The sequence below is a fragment of the Sapajus apella genome, unplaced genomic scaffold, assembly GCF_009761245.1.
Source record: "Sapajus apella isolate SASKATOON/1434 unplaced genomic scaffold, GSC_monkey_1.0 scaffold95, whole genome shotgun sequence".
Lineage (NCBI taxonomy): Eukaryota > Metazoa > Chordata > Mammalia > Primates > Cebidae > Sapajus > Sapajus apella.
The window spans coordinates 3,343,953-3,364,307 of NW_022437035.1; the positions used below are offsets into that span (position 1 = coordinate 3,343,953).

The 20,355-nt window shown below is 46.0% G+C and overlaps 1 long non-coding RNA gene across 3 annotated transcripts in view; it reads left to right on the forward strand.

Moving 5' to 3' along the window:
- Positions 1–20,355, forward strand: part of LOC116535584 — a 205,032-nt gene that overhangs the window by 154,253 nt on the left and 30,424 nt on the right. For all 3 annotated transcript variants that reach the window (XR_004262264.1, XR_004262265.1, XR_004262266.1), the window contains 2 exons: positions 14,326–14,381; positions 15,016–15,919. This is a non-coding gene — a long non-coding RNA (uncharacterized LOC116535584). The remainder of the gene's footprint in view (positions 1–14,325; positions 14,382–15,015; positions 15,920–20,355) is intronic.

Below are 20,355 nucleotides of genomic sequence, written 5' to 3' on the forward strand. Positions count from 1 at the left end.
TCCTTTTGGCCTGCCTACTCCCCATCTGGTTAACTGATGCCTTTCTGCACGGAGGCATCTGCCTCCAACCGGCTGCCTGCCCCCCGACACCTTTCCTTCTTCCACTCAAACCTGCTTCCTCTATGTCCCGTTGCTTCTGGTCTTGCTGGGGACAGGAGCTTATCAAGTATCAAAGTAATGTGAGCCACCTTGGGGCGCAGGGCTGAGAATGGTATCTCTTATAAGCTCCTCTCCTGACCTCCATGGAGCTAAACTGGGTGGATCTTCCCCTCCCACTCCCTAAACCTCAGTTTTCTCATCTGCAAGATGGGGGAGAATCATATCCACTCAGGGTTGCTGTTGGTGTCAAATATGCCTGCAGCTGTTTTTAGCACAGTGTCTGGCAAAGAGTAAGTGCTCAGTAAATGTAAACTATTGTTATTGCCAGTCAGGCCCTACCATATTTTTTTCACTTGGAGGAAAATTTGAGAAGGGAAAAATTATGGAAGCCAGCCGGCTTCAGTTCCTGAGCTCTCATCCTGCAGCCTGGGACATTATCTCAACTCCGTCCCAGATTCAGGGATGCAGAGAGGAGGCAGAGACTCTACAGAGGAGCGGTGACAATGTTCTGTCCAACACCCTTTTATTTTTTACAAGATGAAGGTCCAAAGTGGCCCAGGGGTGCTGTCCTAGCCACACAGCCCATGGGCGGAGGGGCCGAGGCCACTCTTAGACCGGAAGCTTGTCAGTGTCCCCTTCCTCTCAGGCCCCCTTGGGCTGCAGTTGGGGCTCTGTGAGGTGTCCCAGGGAATAGCAGCAGAGCTCTCCCTGAGTCGAGAGAGAGCCAGAGAAAGCTGCCAAAGCAATTCTCAGCAAAATCCCTAGGGATGTGTGTCAAGGACAAAATAGTGTGTCCCATGGGTAAATATAGTTAACACAGCTGCAAAACAGAATTTATATCTTGTTTGAGATATCATTTTTAAAGTATGGCATAGGGAGAGCTTTAAAAATGAAATTATAGCTGGCAATAAAAAACCTCGTAGGCACTGTATTCAAATTATGCTGCAGTAATAGGCCAAGTTCATAAATAAACATTGCTTGTTAACCCTTTGCTGAGTGCCGTGGGCCAGCCGGTTGGGACAGGGCTGGGAGAGGCAGAAATAACATCACCTTCCCCTCCAACTTTCTCCGCCCAGCCTCTTCATTCTAGTGTTAAAGATCAACAGATTATTCTCTGATAAAATGGGAGGCTTAGACTCTCTACTGGGTTTGCAGAAATATGCCACTCAGACCTCTGAGCTGGGAGTCCCTTTTTTTTTTTTTTTTCTGAGATGGAGTCTCACTCTGTCACCCAGGCTGGAGTGCAGTAGTGCGATCGCAGCTCACTGCAACCTCCGCCTCTCAGGTTCAAGCAATTCTCCTGCCTTAGCCTCCTGAGGAGCTAGGATTACAGGTGTGTACCACGCACGCCCGGCTAATTTTTTTTGTATTTTGAGTAGAGACGGGGTTTCACCATGTTGGCCAGGCAGGTCTCGGACTCCTGACCTCATGATCCACCCGCCTCGGCCTCCCAAAATGCTCGGATTACAGGCGTATGCCACTGCACCCAGCCTAAGTAGGTCCCTTCCATAGATGAATCTCCATGCTCCTTCCTTTCCACTGATTTAGTTCAGATCAGGCAGGTGAGCTTGGACACTCCAAGCTGAGAATGGAGGAGCCACAATGTGGTGGGAATTTGGGTCTCTACTGTCTTCTAAAGCTCTCTGCATTTCTCACCTCCTCTTATTGTAATATCGTATATTATTATGTTATGCATTAATATTATTGTGTTATATACTTATTAAAGTATATAATAACACTTTAGAGTGTATACACTCATTTTCTCTCTCTTGCTCTCTCTCTTTTGCATGACAGTTCAGCACAGTGCTTCTCAACCAGGAATCTTTCTGCCCTCAGTGAACACTCAGCAGTGTCTGGAGATAATTTTGGTTGTCGAAACCAACTAGGGATCTAGTTGGTAGAGGCCAGAGATGCTGGTCAATATCCCACAATGCATGGGACAGCACTCTCCTCAACAAAGAACAATTTGGCCTTGAATGTCAGCAAAAGGCCTGTTGCTGGAGACAGCTTTCCCCCACTTGCTGTGCAAAGTCTTCCTCACTAGTAGCTGGGCTGTCTGCCTTGCATGGCTGAATTTCTGGCCCTCAGCCTGGCACGTGGCACGCAGTAGGTCTTCCATAGGGATTTGCTTAAAAAATCTAATGAATTCACGGAACTTCTCCCCTTCCCGCTTCTTCACCTGACCACCTCAGACCCCTCCTTTTGTTTTCAGCTTGGAGATCACTTTCTCAGGAAGCATCCCCCAAACACTGTACCCTGGTGTTGCTGTCCTCCTTCCCCCATTAGGCATTCCCACGATTCTCCTTGCTCCTCATGCTTGGATTGACTGCTTCATTGTTCACATCTCAGGTGCAGTGTCATCTCAAAGCAGCCGTCATGACTGCCTAGCCAGCATGGCCTTCCTTGGATCATGCTCTCATCCTCCTATTTGGTTTCCGTTGCAGCATCTATCAGTAGCGAAAATCATCTTATTTATTATGGGCTGGAGTACCCCGTGCCCTGTGTGGGCCTTGGACGAGAGTGGCTGCACAGGAAACATTCCCTGCATGAGCCACTGAGGGACAGGGAGCAGGGGAAGGCCCTCCTGCCCCCGCCACCCTCTCTCCTTCCTTTACACATCCTGTTCGGCATCTGGAATCCTCAGGAGCCTCCTTCCTTGGGATGTGAGAGATCACTGATCTCCCCCTGGGCTCTTAGTAACTTGCTGGGAGATGCTGACAAGTCACTTGCATGTCAGTTGCAAAATGAAGGCGCTGGGACATCTGTGCTTCATAAGTCGTGTGTGTGTGTGTGTGTGTGTGTGTGTGTGTGTGTGTGTGTAGCATCACCTCCTAGGATGTTTCCTAAGACACAAAGCCTGACCCACCCCAGACCTGCAGAACCAGGTTCTCTGAGGACGCCTGGGCCCTGGTTTGCACTGGCTACATTACCTGGTTGTGAAAATTCCCCGGGGAATCAGATCCATGGCTTGGTTAAGAGCCAGAAAGCCAGAGGATACCTAGGGCCGCTTCTAGCCCCAGCATTTGGCATCTCTGTGATTTTAAGATGCCCACCCTGGGCCGTTTATCGGAGTGACTCTCCTCCTGGGCTCCCCTGGTGCTTTTGCTAATTTAATAGCATTTAATTTAATTTTAAAATGATTTGTTAAAAAAGGTTTACTGCTGTAGAAGCCCCAATGACCTCATTCCTCTTCTTCCCTAAGGCTGGAAATACATCTTGTGGCTGAAGCCAGGCTCTGGCCTCTAATGTCCCGTAGAGGGCCCACAGCTTTTTGTGAAAATTGCTGAGTTTGCTGTCCACCCATTGGGCATAATTATCTTTCTCCTCTCCAGAGCCCCCAGATGTTCTGACCCCAGGAGGAAAGAAAGGGCTGGAAAGCCAGACCAAGTTAGAGAGCAACTCAGGAGCTATTATCAGACAAAAGGAACAGCATAACTCAACATACTCTCTCTCTCTCTCTCACACACACACACACACACACACACACACACACGCATGCACACACACACATAGACATGGGCACACACAACCCAATTTTCCCCATTCTCTAGGAACAAATGGCTATAGCTTGTGGCTACATTTAGCTCTGGACCCCCTCCCGGACATTTGAACCTGTAGGCATATCACATGGGTTTTTTTGCCTTTTTAAGTATTTTCTCTTCTGTAGTTGTTTTTTAAACCCCATTTCACATGTGCCCGATTGTTGCAAGTTATCTTCCATTCATTTATTCATGTAGCAATTAATTAATTAATTAAAATCTTATCTTGCATCCACCATGTGGCTAACAGGAGGACAGACATAGTAATGAGCTACATAGGCTTGGCCTCTTTGTCAAGAAGCAGAGAGCCCCACTAGGAGGAGAGAAAGATAAAATGAGGAGGCCCTTTTGGGTAAATATTGGAAGAATATATGGAGCATAGAAGATGGGCCGGTACTCCCAGGTGTTTTGGGGGGAACGTAGCTCCAAGAGAAGAATATGTCATTTGTCAGGATGGTAGCCTTCAGCAAAAAGTCAGCATGGATGTAACACAATGGTGAAAGCTCAGATGCGTCTGCAGTTGGAATGGTGAAGAGAGCAAGTTCTAGTCAAATGGGTGGATTTGATGTGCTTTACTCTCAGTCCTGGTCCACAAACCCTTCCATAGATGAATCTCCATGCCCCTTTCTTCCACTGACTTAGTTCAGATCAGCCAGGTGAGCTTGGACACTCCAAGCTGAGAATGGAGGAGCCACAATATTGTGGGAACCTGGGTCTCTACTATCTCTTGAAGGACAGTCACCCTAGAGAGTTGCCTGATGGGAAATATCTGCATTGGACTTTGCGTGAGCTAGAAATAGACATCTACCATAGTTGAGTCATTGATATTTTGAGGTTTGTTTGTTACATCAGCTGATATAATCTTAACTTACGGGCTCAAACTCTCCTGCTGCTTGTGTCTACAAATTAAGTTGTATTGGGACAGCCTATGACTGTTTTCATGTTGTAACAGGAGAGTTGAGTAGTTGCAACAGAGACGATGTGCAAAGCCTAAAATATTTATGATCTGGTTCTTTACAGAAAGCATTTATGGACTCCTGCTTTAACTAATACAACCAGCATTTGACAACATTAGAACCAGTCTGGGTTCTTCTCCTGGTCTCCAATACTGGCTCTTTGCAGATCAGCCCCTTATACTCTGACTTCTTGCTCTGACTTGGTTATGGTGTCCTCTGCCCCTTTGGCCCCATTCCTTGGGCCCAAATATTTTTTGTAAATTAGACCCAGAGACTTAAAGAAAGTGGCAGTCATTCTTCAGCCTTCTCAACTGTGAGTTCTGATTTTCCAAATCATCTAGTCTAAGTCCCCAACTGTTCAGGTATGGAAACTGACATGCAGAGAGAGAGGGTTAGGTTTTGCCAGGCTCACTCAGCCAGCCAGTGGCTGAGCAGTCCCACAAAGAAAGTTTTGGGGCAAATAAACTGCTTTCTGGTTAAAAACAGCTAATGTTTATTGTATGCTCGCTATGATCTAGGTACCTCTTCAGCCTTCCCCACAAACCTCAGAGGTGTATACTGCTGTTACCATCATCTCTCTCATTTTACAGATGGAGAAACTGGTAGCACAGAGAGAATTTAACTTGCCCAAGGTCTGCTTTGTTGATGAAACTAGATTGAACACATCAGGATTGGTATAGTTTGGATACTTGTCTCTGCTCAAATCTCACATTGAATTGTAAATCCCCAATGCTGGAGATGGGAACTGGTGGGAGGCGTTGGGATCATGGGGCAGATTCCTCATGGCTCAATGCTGTCTTTGTGATAGTGAGTGAGTTTTCACAAGACCTGGTCATTTAAAAGTGTATAGCATCTCCTCCCAATTCTATCTCTTGCTCTGGCTGTGTGGCATGCTTGCTAGCCCTTCACCTTCTGCCATGATTGTAAGCTTCCTGAGGCTTCCTCATTTGAGCAGATGCCAGCACCATGCTTCCTGTACAGCCTGTGGAACGGTGGGCCTAGTAAGTTCCTTTTCTTTATAAATTACCCAGCCTCAGGCATTTCTTTATAGCAATGCAAGAACAGCCTAACACAAGAATCAGTTCAGAACCATGCTCTTATGGACCCCACAGTGCCATATTGGGTCAGTCACTCTTGTCCACTTTCGGCTTTAAAACTCCCCCTTTATCAGCAATGACAGAAAGGAGAGACTTAGGTGTACAGGGTGGTCATCTTTTAGGCCCTTCTCTCGTGCCCATTTCCTTATGATCCTCAAAGCCCAGAACAATTCATCAATTTTGTTTGCATATCCAACTTGAGGCACTGTCATTTCATTAATTCAAGTGAGGGGCTCTTCATACAAGGGTGAGCTTCAATAATTCTCTTTAAAGTTCTAGAGGAATGTATGCTTAATTATATTTACATATGAAAAATAGGGTCTAATTAGTTTGATTGATTATTATTTTAACCCTAATGGCATTTTGAGTATCTGTCCCAACTAATAGCAACTGTATCGCTAATAAATCATTGAATTTTTATGACATGGTCTATTGAGCTGGCTTATGAAATACATTTTATTAATATCCCGGAATGTATTGAAACTGATACAAGTCAAACAACTGCTCATTTATTAAACTGTTTAAATGTCAGTTTTATACAAGAGTAATAATACAGGAAATATGTTCATTCAGGAGACATCAGTAGGCCATGGATACTCAAAATATTAGTTATCTTGGAAAAATATATTGTGGAAATAAAAGTCCAATTATATCATTTATTGCATTAAATAAATCTATATTGACGAACATAAATGTTGCACATTAGCAGATGCACTTTCTTGGAAACTTTTTAATTCTCTGGGATTGAGCTCAAGGGTACAGTAGAAATACAAAGCTTGGTTTCCTGGACAGTCTTCCAGGGCCAGGGAAGTCCCCGAAACCTGGCTCTCAGTTTTCCTCATTTGAGGCTGAGGCTGTCCTCTGCACCAAAGGTTTTCGCGATGTCCTTTCCAGAGATTTTTTCTTCTGGGACATCTCCCGCATCTGGATTCAGGTCACAGCTATTCCAGGTGCATGAGTGTCTTCTTTCATTTGTTCACCTGATGAGTACACAGCATGGGTGCAGGCTGCATGCCGGGTGCTGCACCTCGAGGACACTGTGGTGCACCAGACGGGTAAGGACGCTGCTGTCATGGAGGTGACATGCTAGTGGTGGAGACAATGGGCAAAAGACGGATGAGACCATTCCCAGTAGGAATCTGTGCTAGGAAGGGACTCAAGCAAGCTTTTGGGGTGAGGCATGCCATGGGCAGGGATCCTTTAGATGGAAAAGACAGGAAGAATGGTAATGAGGAGACAGCCACGTAAGAGGGCTACGGACACTGACTTCTAGGCAGAGGGAGCATCAGATGCAAAGGCTCTCAGGATAAAGCAAGTTTGGCTTGCTCACAAAAAGAGTGAAAGCTAGCGGGGCAGGAGGCGTGCGATGGGTGAGGGAGATGGGCACAGATCATGAAGGGCTTTGCAGACCAAGAAAGAAGTTTGGGTTTAATTTTAGGTGAGATAGAAAGCCACTGGAGAGTTGAACTCAGGAGAGGGAGATGGTCTGATTTCTGTTTTGCCTCACTAGGGTGCTGGGAGGAGAATGGATTACAGGGTCTGGGCTGGCCATGGAGAAACAGGGAAGAGGCAGGTGCAGTCATTAAGCATGCAGCAAGGCAAAGAAAGAGAAGCCTATGCTTCAGGATGTTGTGGAGGTCAAGTTGACAGGACATGCTGATACACTGAATGTTGGGAGACAGAGAGCAGCCATGGATGCTCCCAGTCTTTGGTCTGAGCATCTGGTTGGGGTGGAGGAGTTTTCAGTCAGGAAAAGGCAGGGGGAAATGGTCCAGAGTTTGAGCACTGCCATCTTGCTCTTTGAAGCCTTGGATGGTCCTTACAACTTCTCTGGTCCTTGGCTTTTTCACCTATAGTTGTGGGTTGGTGATGTTGGCTATAGTTGGCTGTAATAATGATGCTATCTTCACAGGATGTACTGAGCATGAAGTGAGAGTCTTATGTGAGGTACTTACCTGGCACATGGTTAAGTCCTAAATACTCCTTAGCTGTAATATTAATACAAATACTATGGATACCCAATGGCAGCCTGGGAGATTACCAGAGAAGCGATAAGAACATAAACTTGGGAATCAGACAGATCTGGGTTTAAACCCATTTCTTTGCTGTGGGAACCTGGGCAGGCATTCTCCCTCTCTGAACCGGCATCATTTGTAAAATGGGAGGGCCGAAGTTATGACACCCACAGGTAGTGTTGGTTTGCGAATTTGAATAAAACAGGCATTCAAGTTTCAGGCTCAGTGCCTGGCTCACCTCAAGTACTGGGAGTTATCAGAATTATTACCCAGTTTCCATTCACGTACCCAAATCCCAGGCAATTGCAATTCCTACAGAGCCAGCATGAGTTGTCAGGGGCCTCCCAAGTGGGTGACTGTGGAGGAGGGTGTGAGCCTGGGATCTCCCTCTGGAGCCCAGCTAACTCTCTGTGTGACCTTGGGTGAGCCCCTTACCCTCTCTGGCTCTTGTTGCCTCTGTGTGTAACGAGGAGGCTGGTCTGGTTAATCTCTAAGGTCTTTTTCAGAGCCTTAAAAAAAATCGATGATTGTAAAGGTCTGTGATTAGCGAGAAACCATCTGCCTCAGGCGAAGACCAGACCCTCCCCAACCTTTTGGTGAGGGGGGGATGTGGAATAAAACAATAAGCAGACGGCTTAGCAAATTGCCGTCTTATAGGCCTTAAAAACGCATATCTGCTTTTGTATCAGCCTTGATTGAAATTCTTATGCTATGGCGGCTGTCCCCGCCATCAATGCCTTAATTAGAAATTAGGACAGTCACATTGGCATAAATTAAATCAGACTAAAGATGATTAACAAAGTAATGCAAGAAATCATTAAATTAAACCATTGTGCCAAGTCCTCTGCTGATCTATCACAAATTTGGGCTGCTAATGAGGTCTTAATTAGTAAGTTAGGTCGAAATAATTCATGTCATTCACTTCAAAGACAGCCCTCTTTCTTTTCTTTTTTTTTTTTTTTTCCTCTTTTTGAATCCAGCCCCCAATGCAAATTTATCATGGGGTGGGTGGACGTTGCCCATAAATAGCAGCATTCCTTGGATGATCAAAACCTGTTTGGCATTGAATGTATTGGGAGGTCCATGCTGATGTTAGTTGAAGCTGAAGGGGCAGAAACAGGTCCTGTATCTTGATCCTAAGGTGACTAAACTGTGGAAAGACAGGAAACAGGTCTGAAGTTCATATTCTCAGGATACAGATGGGAAAACGGAGGGCCTCGGAAAGGACGTGTGAGACTCACTTGAGGGCAGAGTTGGGGGCCCAGGTATCCCAAGGAAGAATCCATTCTTCCTAATTTTTGTGATATTTTCCCTTTGTTCAGAAAAAGCGAAGTATTTAGTAAAGTAGATATCATGTTTTCCATATTAATGAAGAGGAAGCTGAGCTCAGAGGTGAATTGACTTGCCCAAGGTCACACAGCCAGGAAGAGGCAGAGCTGGAATCTGACTCTGATTCCTGAGTCTGAATGCTTAACTGCTGTGCTTTCTTGCCTCACCAAATAACCACCGAATGGCTGAGTGGTGGGATGGGTGGACCCAAGGATAGGTGGTAGGCATTTGTTGGAAAAGAGACTGGGGAAGGGCAAGCCAGCCCCAAAGATGACCATGCTGACTTAGCATGATTATAGAGCAGGATGGGACTCTTGGAAGGCTCATGGCTCTGGAGTCAGGCAGACCTGGAGTCAGGCACCTGGTTCTGCAAACTCCTAGCCAGGTGGTCTTAAGCTAATTGCTTAAGACCCTCTCTGAGCCTCAGTTTTTCTCACCCATAGTATGGGTGCAATTAATCCCTTCCTGTGAGGAATCTGTGAGTGTTCAGTGAGATCACATGAGAAATGTGCCACGTATTACAGTTGGTGTTTAATAAATGTTACCTTCCCTCCGCTTCTCAGGGGTCCTCTGGTGATTCAGTTAGTTTTTGCTGTGTAACAGACCACACGAAACTCCTCCATGGCTTAAACCAAGAACAACTTCTTTTACTTGGGAATCTGTGGTCTGTCAAGTTGAGCTGGGCTCAGTTGGGAGGTTCTTCTGCTGGTCCTGGCTGGGCTCACACAAGAGTTGGCCCATCAGCTGCTGGTCAGTGTGTGGTTCCACCACTGGGGTTGACTGGCTGTTGACTGAGATTACAGGGGTGACTGAGCTACATGTCTCTCATTATCCAGTAGGCTAGCATGGGCTTGCACTCTTGGTGGTGGAAGGGTTCCAAGCCCAGAAAAAGAAGGCAGGTTCTTTGGCAAAGACCTCTTGAGCTTCTCCCTCTGTCACATTGGTTAAAATCCATTGATTGTCATGGCCTGAATAATGCACTCCCATCCTACACTCTGCAAATGTCCACGTCCTAATCCTTGGAACCTGTGAATGTGTTACCTTTGATGGCAAAAGCCACTTTGAAAATGTGTTTAAAAATCTTAAAATGGGGAGAATATCCTAAACTGTGGTGGGCCCGTTGATATTATAACAAGTGTCTGTATAAGAAGCAGGCAGAGGCATACTACAGAAGAGAAGGTGATGTGATGATGGAAGCAGAGACTAGAACCATGGGCTTTGAAGATGGAAAAAGAGGCCACAAGCCAAGGAATACAGGTAGCTCCCACAAGCTGAAAAAGGCAAGGAAACAGATCCTTACCCTAGAACCTCCAGGAGGAGAACTCTGCTGACACCTTGACTTTAGTCCTTGACTCATTTTGAACTTCTGAGCTTCAGAAATAAGAATACATTTGTGTTGTTTTTAGCCAACAGCAGCCAACAGGAACACTGGCCAAAGCGAGTCACTGGCCAAGCCCACATTCAAGGGGCTCTGCCTCTTCCTGGCTGTGTGACCTTGGGGAAGTCAGTTCACCTTCTCTGAGCTCAGCTTCCTCTTCATTAACATGGAAAACATGGCATCTACTTTACTACTTTGCTTTTTGTGAATAAAGGCAAAATATCCCAAAAATTAGGAAGAAGAATGGATTCTTACTTGGGATACCTGGGCCCCCAACTCTGCCTTAAACTCAGTCTCTGACACTTCCTCTCTGAGACCCTCAGTTTTCCCATGCATATCCTGAGAGTATGAACTTCAGACCTGTTTCCTGTCTTCCCACAGTTCTGTCTTTTAGCTTTTATTTTAGATAGAGGGAGCACATGTGCAGGTTTGTTACAGGAGTATATTGCACCCAGGGAGTGAGCATAGTGCCCAATAGGTAGTTCTTTTGCCCTTGTCCCCTCCCCTTCTCTCCTTCCCCCTAGTAGTCCCTAATGTCTATTGTTGCCATCTTTAGCCCATGAGTACCCGTTGTTTAGCTTCGAATAATGGCCTCCAGCTGCATCGTGTTGCTGCAAAGTACATGATTTCATTTTTTTTATGGCTGCGTAGTATTCCATGGTGTATATGTGCTACGTGTTTTTCTATCCAGTCCACTGTCGATGGGCATGTGGGTTGATTTGATGCCTTTGCTATTATGAATATTACAGCAATGAGCATACAAGTCTTTTTGGTATGATGGTCTATTTTCCTTTGGATAGACACCCAGTAATGGAAGTGCTGAGAACCTACCTTTTGATGAAAGGAGTCACAAAGTCACATTGCGAAGAGGATTGCATATACGATGATGATAATTTTTGGTCATAGTTTGTAGTCTATCACATCTGAGATACTTCACCCCAGTAATTTAAAAAATAATAGTAATAACAATGATAATAATATATGTATATCTAGTGAGCATCTACTAGGAGCCAGGCAGTGCTAAGCGCATAGCATACCTTATTTATTTACTTTTTTGTTGTGGTAAAATATACGCAACATAAAATGTATCATTTCGACCATTTTTAGGCATGCAGTTGGATGGCATTAGGGACATGCAAAATGTCATGCAAACATCACCACTATCCATTTCCAGAATATTTAATTGTCCCAAACAGAAACTCTGTCCCTTTCAAAATGGTAAGTCCATAGCTTCTGGTGCCCTCAATTCCAGAGGTCCCCAACCCCCAGGCCAAGGACGGGCACTGGTTGGTGGCCTGCTAGGAACTGGGCTGCAAGCGGGAGATGAGTGGCAGTTAGTGAGCGTTACTGCCTCAACTCTGCCTGCTCTCTGATCAGTGGTGGCATTTGCCTCTCATAGGAGCACCAGCCCTATTGTGAATTGTGCATGTGAGGGAACTAGGTTGAATATTTTTTATGAGAACCTAATGCCTGATGATCTGAGGTGGAACAGGTTCATCCTGAAAGCTTTCTGTACCCCCACCCCGCCCACGTGGAAAATGGTCTTCCGTGAAACAAAAAGGTGCCAAAACGGTTAGGGATCGCTGTTCTATTCCACTTTCTGAATTTGCCTGTCCTAGGTACTGCCTATAGGTGGAGTCATCAGTATTTGTGCTTTGGTGTCTGGCACCTTTCCCTTAGCACGATGTCTTCAAGATTCATTCATCTTGTAGCATGTATCAGAGTTTAATCCTCACAGCAATCCCCCAAGACAACAGAGACTCAGAGAGGCACCAACGTGGACTGGTCCAGCGCCACACAGCTGCTAAGAGGGGTGGGGTGGCCTGAACTGTGATCTCTTGGACGCGAGGAGTGGGAGTGTGCTGGTTGCTTTTCATTTCTCCATCCTGCTGCCCAGGGCGTGCGCTAAGCCTTCCTGGTCTCAGTACACGGCTCGATAAGGCAGCCCCTCCCCCGAGGAAGCCATCCATTTATTTCCCACTCTGAGCTCCCCACCCAGCCAGAGCCAAAACAATCACTTTTTCATCGATTCTGCTTCAATTAATTAAAAAATCCATCCAACCACTCCACAGCTTGATAGACTTTGAGGATTCAGAAGGAAATAAATAAATTAGTCCTGGAACAATGAGGGTGGAAGTGAAACAACTGGGGGTGGGGGGAGTAGCAGATGGGGGGGGCTCCGATCCTGGGTCCAGCTCTGTGCTGCTATTTGCAGAACCTATAGGAGGCCTGGGGCCCCCCACAGACCCTCCACAGAGGAACAAGGGCCCCAGACTTGGTGGTTGTATTAATAGTAATATTTTAAACAATAGATATTTTTACTGGGCATTACTTGGTGATGGGCATTTTATATAAATTTTCTCATTAACCCCTCACAACAGGTCTCTGAGCCAGTTGAGGAAACAAGCTCAGAGAGGCTGGACTACTTGTCTGAGCCCACACAGCTAGAATCCATCTGGGAAAAATTCTGTTTCTTAATCCTTTAGTGCCCCTCTTTTGGGGTGGATTTTCTGACTTGTCCAGTGTAGGGCTATGAGGGAAAAGGGCATGGGGCAGGGTTCTGTGCCTGGCAGGGAGTCTAGGGCATTGTCTCTAAGAGGGGAGCGCTTGAGTATAGAACTGCTGGGATGTTCTTTAGACCTGGAAGAGATCTTTTTTTTTTTTTTTTTTTTTTTTTTTGAGACAGAGTCTTGCTCTGTTGCCAGGCGCTAGGCTGGAGTGCAGTGGCACGATCTCGGCTCACCGCAACCTCCTCATCCCGGGTTCAAGCAATTCTCCTGCCTCAGCTTCCTGAGTAGCTGCTGGGACTACAGGCACACGCCACCACGCCCAGCTAATTTTTGTGTTTTTAGTAGAGACAGGGTTTCACCATGTTGGTCAGGATGCTCAATCTCTTGACCTCATGATCCGCCCACGGTGGCCTCCCAAAGTGCTGGGATTACAGGCATAAGCCACTGTACCCAGCCGACCTGGAAGAGATCTTACCCGATCATTTGCTTTGATGGCTTTCAAACTAGTTTCAATTTGCAAAATCGAATGTTGAAGTGAACTCAGATGTAATTTTGCCACATAAGGGAAAAACAAAAAGTAACAAACACAGGAAGATGCTGGGTTAGTAGCATCAATATTAGCAACAATAATAACTGGCCTTGCATTGCCGAGCTGACTACTGGCCCGTTGTTAAATATTCAGAAGTTTTGGAAGCAAGTTATGCTATTGGCTTGAAATAAGTTAGAGTGAAAGTACTTACACCACAGAAATTGGCAAGTGCTACAAATCAGCACTCCTTCCCACTCCTGAGAGCCGTTTTACTAGCATACCACTGACAATAACCATTTAATGAACATTTGATGAGTGTCAGACACTGCGCTTAGCACCTTAGTAAAAAATATCATTTGGCCAGGCGTGGTGGCTCATGCCTGTAATCCCAGCACTTTGGGAGGCTGAAGTGGGTGGATCACCTAAGGTCAGGAGTTTGAGACCAGCCTGGTCTACATAGTGACTACTGTGTAGTCACTAAAAAATACAAAAAAATTAGCCAGGTGTGGTGGTGCATGCCTGTCATCCCAGCTACTCAGGAGGCTGAGGTAGGAGACTCACTTGAAACCAGGAAGCAGAGGTTGCAGTGAGCTGAAATCGCGCCATTGCACTCCAGCCTGGGCAACAGAGCGAGACTCCATCCCCCTCCACACCAAAACAACAACAACAAACAAACAGAAAAACACTTACATTTAAATCACCTTGTAAGGAAGATACTGTTAACGTACCCATCTCTTAGATGGGAACACTGAGGCTTGGGGAGGTGTATGTAGCCACCTACACAAAATTAACAGCGGGTAAACGTTAGTGCGTGCCTCACTCAAACTCCTCATTCTGTCTCAAGTACCATGAAGTGTTTTTTAAACATTACAGAATCCCAGAGAGAAGAACTGGAAAAACATCTCTCTCAGGATGACACAGGGCACACAGTGAGTTGGGTGAAGGGCTGGAACCAGGACCGTACAACTTGATCTAGGTTAGGAGGAAGGAGGTGGAGATGTTTTCAGTGGGAACCTAGAGATAGGGAGTAATTGGGGCTCTGTCACAGTTTCCCTACCCTTCTGCCTCCTATTTGAAAGTGTAGGAAAATCTGTCCACTAGACAGTCGCAAACCTCCGTCCTGCCTGGGAACATTCAGTGGCCTCATCTCCCTGGCAGGATGGACAGCAGGTGTCCTCAGCTCTCAGGCATGCAAAGATAGCAGCCACCTTGTATGGTTCTATTCAATTAAATGCCTGGCTTCTCGCCAGCCAGAGAGGGCAGCCTTGAAAACCAGGCTAGGATGGGGAAGGGAAACTTCTCCCAGCAGGGTGTCCTTACCTGTTCTGAGCCCTCCTGCAGAAAGACAGGAGTGGAAACCAGGGAGGGAAGGGCAGGCCTAGGGTTTTCTCTCACTCCTCTCCTGCTGCCTTCTTATTTCTGTAGCTTTATGATAAAGGTGTGAACACTGGGCGGGAGACACAGGGAGTCGTCAAAAGCTGGGGGTCCAGTCAGGGCGCACACATAGGGTTGAGAAGAAGCTTGATTTGTATTTTGCAATTGACCGTCTGAGAGTGCCTCCAGGAACCAGTCTGAGAGGCTGCAGCCACAGTTCTAGGGATCTGTGTGAGGTCCTGCCTGAGGCTTGTGTCCCGTGGAGATCCCAGGTAGAGGAGCTTGAACACCTCAGCCAGGCAATCCCTTCTGAGCCTTCAGCTGGCGCAGGAGTTGCCCCAGGACGCAGCAGGTAACTGGCCATGAAAAACAGAGGCTCGTGTATATCAAATATGTACTATATGATCTATATGATGCAAATGTTGTGATCTGGCTCTCATTACGTCTTCTCAAGGAATGATCTCCGCTTTACAGATAGGGAACACTAAGGCTCAGCGAGGGCAAGAATCTCTTCTTAGCTCACACAGCCAAAAAGTGGCTGAACTCAGAATCCGAGCTCCAAAAGGTAGACATGTATTTTTTTAGTTTTCTAGCGCAATGCTGTCCCATACAAATGTAATGAAAGCCACATCCGTAATTTAAACTTTTCTATTTTTGTTGTTAATTCTTTTGTTAATTAAATTTTCTATTTAATGTTGACCATTTGGGTGACGGGTACACTAAAAGCCCAGACATCACCACTATGCAATATACGTACATAAGAAATCGGCACTCGTACTCTCTCTCTATATAAAATTAAAAAAAAATTCTAGCAGCTTCATTAAGAAAGCTTGACAAGTAATAGGTGACATGAATTTTAATGATGTATTTAATGTAACCAATACATCGAAATTATCATTTCAATATGTAATCAACAGGAACGATGATGAATGAGATGTTTTACTTTTTTTTTCATTCTAAGGATAGTTTACACTTGACCTTACAGCACAGCCCCATTCCGATGAGCTACCTTTCGGGCGCTCAGTAGCTATTGTAGCTTGCAGCTACAGTATCGGACAGTGCAGCTCTATAAATGAGGACATGTGCTCAGAAGGTAAAGCAAAAGAGTGTTTCTCACATTCTCTCTTCCTTCCTTTCTCCTTTTCTTCTTTATGATACCTTATAGCTGTATCACTAGCTAAGATGTAATATTGTAATAGCACATTGCTTCTTACGTGTCAGAATCACCTCTGGGCTGTGGTCCAGGACCTGTCTCATTAAGGATCACACCAGCCCTTGGAAGGAAATATTACCACCCCCGTATTTTGCAGTTGAGACAACTGAGGCTCAGAGATGGGAAATACTGCCTCGAATCATATTGTGTGTAACATGTCAGAGCCAGTGTATCATCTCCGGGGCCCCTGATGCCACGTTGCAATTCTTAACCGCTAAGCCTGGTCAGTGGTTAACTTCCATCCCTAATCCGGGCTCTTTCTATTTACTCCCCTGAGCTCAAAGCCACAGGAAGAGGCTGCCTGGAGTCTTCCTGTTGAAAGTAGATGGCCAAGCCTGGCGCAGTGGCTCATGCCTATAATCCCAACTGGGAGGTCGAGGCAGGCGGATCACCTGAGGTCAGGAGTTTGAGACCAGCCTGGCCAACATGGCAAAACACTGTCTCTACTAAAAATACGAAAAAAAAAAAAATCAGGTGGGCATGGTGGCAGGTGTCTGTAATCCCAGATGCTCGGGAGGCTGAGACGGGAGGATCTCTTGAACACGGGAGGCGGAGGCTGCAGTCAGCTGAGATAGCACCATTGCACTCCAGCCTGGTGAACAAGAGTGAAATTCCGTCTCAAAGAAAGTAGATGGCCATTTGTATGTTGTCTCAGAAGAAAGGTCTGTTTCAGGTTTTTTGCCTATTTAATAATTGGGTTATTTGTCCCTGTTTGCTACTGAGTTGTATGAATTTCTTATTTATTCTGGTTATTAATCTCTTATCTGGAGACCTATTATACAGCAGAGTGCCTACAGACAGGAACTAGCTAGATACTACAGCAGAGTGGCTATAGCGAACAAATTGTATTGTATACTTAAAATTTGCTCAGAGGGTAGATCGTAAGTTAACTGCTCTTGCTAATGTAAATGACACAGGAGGGAATTTCGGGAGATGATGAGCATACATAAGGCCTGGATGGTGGTGACGGCTTCACCAGTGTATTCTTATTCCCAAACGAATCTAGTTGTAAAATTACATAGATGCCAGTTTTTATGTGTCAGTCGTGTCTCAATGAAGTGATTTTAAAAATACATAAAACTGAAAAGTTTTTAAAGAAATGAAAAAACACACATACAAATACATACATTAAATATGCCAAAAAAAAAAAAAAAATGAATGGGCCTGCTGTGGCTTCCCGAGGTGGCTGTGGTCCCCAGGGGCCAGTGGCTTTGTAAATGCCGAGATTCGTAGGTCTGTGCCATGTTCCTCCAGCTGGGATGCAGCTTGGGAATTGGTGTGCCCTGGAATTGCAGGACCTGGAACAGATCTCTGCCTTTGCACTTCTGGGCTGTGCGGCCTTGAGCAAGTCACCTCACCTCTCTGGGCCACAGTTTCCTTGCGTCTGACAACGGTCTCTAGACTCCCCTCGTTATGAGATAGAGGCTACCACGCAGCATCTTGTTCCTCATTCACCCCATTTTGTGGGTGGAAAAGCCGAGGCCCAGAGAGATCAGGAGGCTTAACTGTGCTCCCCAAGGAAGGAGTGACAAAATTGGGACTGAACTGAGGCCTCCCAGGCACAAGCATCTTATTTCCACAAGACTCCCCAGCCCTGGACATCTCAGAAGAAAGATGCGTGCATCTTGCCTGACCCAGACTGCCATTGGTCAGACATTCCCTGACTGTCACCAGCCTCAGCTCCTCAGCTGGGCCCTGAGTCTGACAACCCACAATTCCTCCTCATATTAGCTGAGATGGGCCACCTGCCAAAAAAAGATTTATCTGGGGCTTGGAACAAGTGAGAGAAAGAGGCAGACGCAGAGAGCTGCTCAGAGATGCCACAGGTCTAGTTTCCTCAGTGGGGCCATTGAGGGGTTGGACCACCTGCCGGGCCTTGTTTCAGTTTGTCTGTTTATAATCCTCCCCCTGAAAACAAGCGGTGTCAAGTGAGAAGTGTGAGTTTCTGTGCCCTCCATCTAAGGTGCCTATTGAGCACTGAGATGTCACAGAGGCTTAGGTTCATCCAATGGACATCTTCGGAAAGTCTGCAATAAATGTATCCATTCATTCACTCATTCATTTAATCATCCAACAAACATTTATAATGACTGATCTCTGGGCAAAAGACCAGGCCCTATGCTAAGATTCAAAGATAAATAAAACTTGGGCTCCCATCTTCAAGGTTCACCGTCTCCATGACAAACATGGTGCCATGGGTCAATTGGAGCTGTGCTAGTTGACCGGATATGTGTACAACAAACTATGTCAATGAAGGGGTGACGGGGAAGCATCCCAGCTGAAGGGCCATTTGACTTGGGCTCTGAGGGTTGAGTAGGAGTTTATTAGGCAGAGATGGGCATTGTAGGCAGTGGGAATAGCATGAATGATGTAGGAGAGAAATGATGTATTAGAGGTGAAGTGTTATTTGACTAATGTGGGATATCTGAAAAGGTAAATCTGTGTGTGTATGAGTGGGCGGTAGGGGTCGTCGTGGGATGGAAAGCTAAAAAGGTAGAATGAGGCAGATTAACAAGATCCTTGAATGGCACACCCTAGACAGTAAATTTTACTCAGCTGGCACAGGAGAATGCAGCAGAGATTTTTATGTAAGAAAAAATGGGATCCATGCATTTTTAAAAGGGTCCATGCAGCAGGGATTTTGTCCCCTTCAGGGTCTTATAGAGAACTGAGTGGATAAGATAGACTGTACCTCTTACCCTAGAAAGTACAGCTAGCTGGGACTCTTGAGCTCTGAGACTCAGGTTAAGTCCTGCCTCTTCTAGGTAGCCTTCCCTGATCACGCCTTCTCTGGATGCTTGGCTGGTAAGAGCATTGTAGTGTCATCTGCACCTGGATTTAAATTCTAGACCCATGTTAAGCCAGCTCTGCTTTCTGAAGAAGGCATCTTATCCCTAGGACCCTCACTTTCCTCTTCTCAGAAAGGAACATGATGATGACTAGAATATTACCCTGGCAGGACTGTTCTGAAAATCAAATGAGATCATGGATGGGGAGGTGCCTGGTGCTGGGTCTCAGTCCCTGGCAAGTGAGGCCAGGAAATGAGTCTGCAGAGTCTTTCCCTGAACACTCAAATTGGATGCTCTGAAAGTTTCCGTCCCATTCTCCCTCCCTCCCAGAGATACTCACTCTGACACTAACAGTTAGTTTTATTTCTAGAATGGAGGATCAGGGACAAAACGAACTCTCTTAGTTCCAGGAGTGCCCATAAATTATGGGAAGATGAGAATATTTTAATACAAACCAAAGAATCTCAAGTACAAAGAACTGCTCTGAGAACGTGTTTTCTTCCTCCTTACTCCCCCTTCCAATTCCCTTGATATTTGGAGCTAAGAAGACTCCTCGGGGAATTTATAACAAGTAGAATATTTAAGGGTAGGGAGCCAGAGGTCTCTTTGACGTTCACTTTTCAGGGAAGTCACCTCAGAGTGTCTGGTACATACATGAGTAACATAAAAGGAAGGCTGTGCATAGAGAAGGGGAGAATATGCCAAGAATTGTGAATTATGCAAAAAAAAAATTGCTTGTCCAAAAGAGTGATGTGTCTGGCTTTATTCCCCAGATGGAATTCAGCATTCTGGGCAAGGTCTTTGCCAGACTGTGAGATTTTCTGGAAGTGCCTGTGGCATGGCTCTTCTGCCTCACCTGTGATGGCAGGTCACGTGGTCAGCTGGGGGGGTCACTTCCCACGTGCTCCATCAGAGACAACCTTAGGATTTGTGCTTTGACCTGTCTCAGAGATCCTGCTATTCTGATTCCTTTGGTTGGGTGACAGTTTCCACGAGGGACCTGAATTGGCGATCTGTGATGCCCAGTGCCATGCGTGGGAGAAAAATCTCTTCAGTGGATGCATCAGTTATGTATCAGCACAGTAAATGCTGCATAACAAACAGCAATGTAAGCTCAAGAGCATATAACAATAATTGTTTTTTTCTTTGGCTCAGAGGTCAGCTGGGTGGTTTTACTGATTTGAGCGAGGCTTGTGTAATCCCAGCTGGGCCTTCTCATGCAAGCTGGTGGGTTGGGTAGAGCTCGCTGCTCCAGGATAGCCTCACTTGCAAGTGCTGTGGTTGACTAGTTGTTGGCAGGGGTGATGGAGGTGACTAGACCCTGGTCTTGTGTCCCCCAGCAGGCTAGCCTGGGCTTCTTTGCATGGGAGCCTGCAGGGTTCTGCAAGAGAAAGTGAAAGCTCGCTAAGACCCAGCTGCAGAACTGGCCTGACGTCACTTCTGCAACATTATGTTGGCCAAGGCAAATCGCATGTCCAGCCCAGACTCTAGCATTCTGTTGGCCAAGGCAAATCACATGGCCAGCCC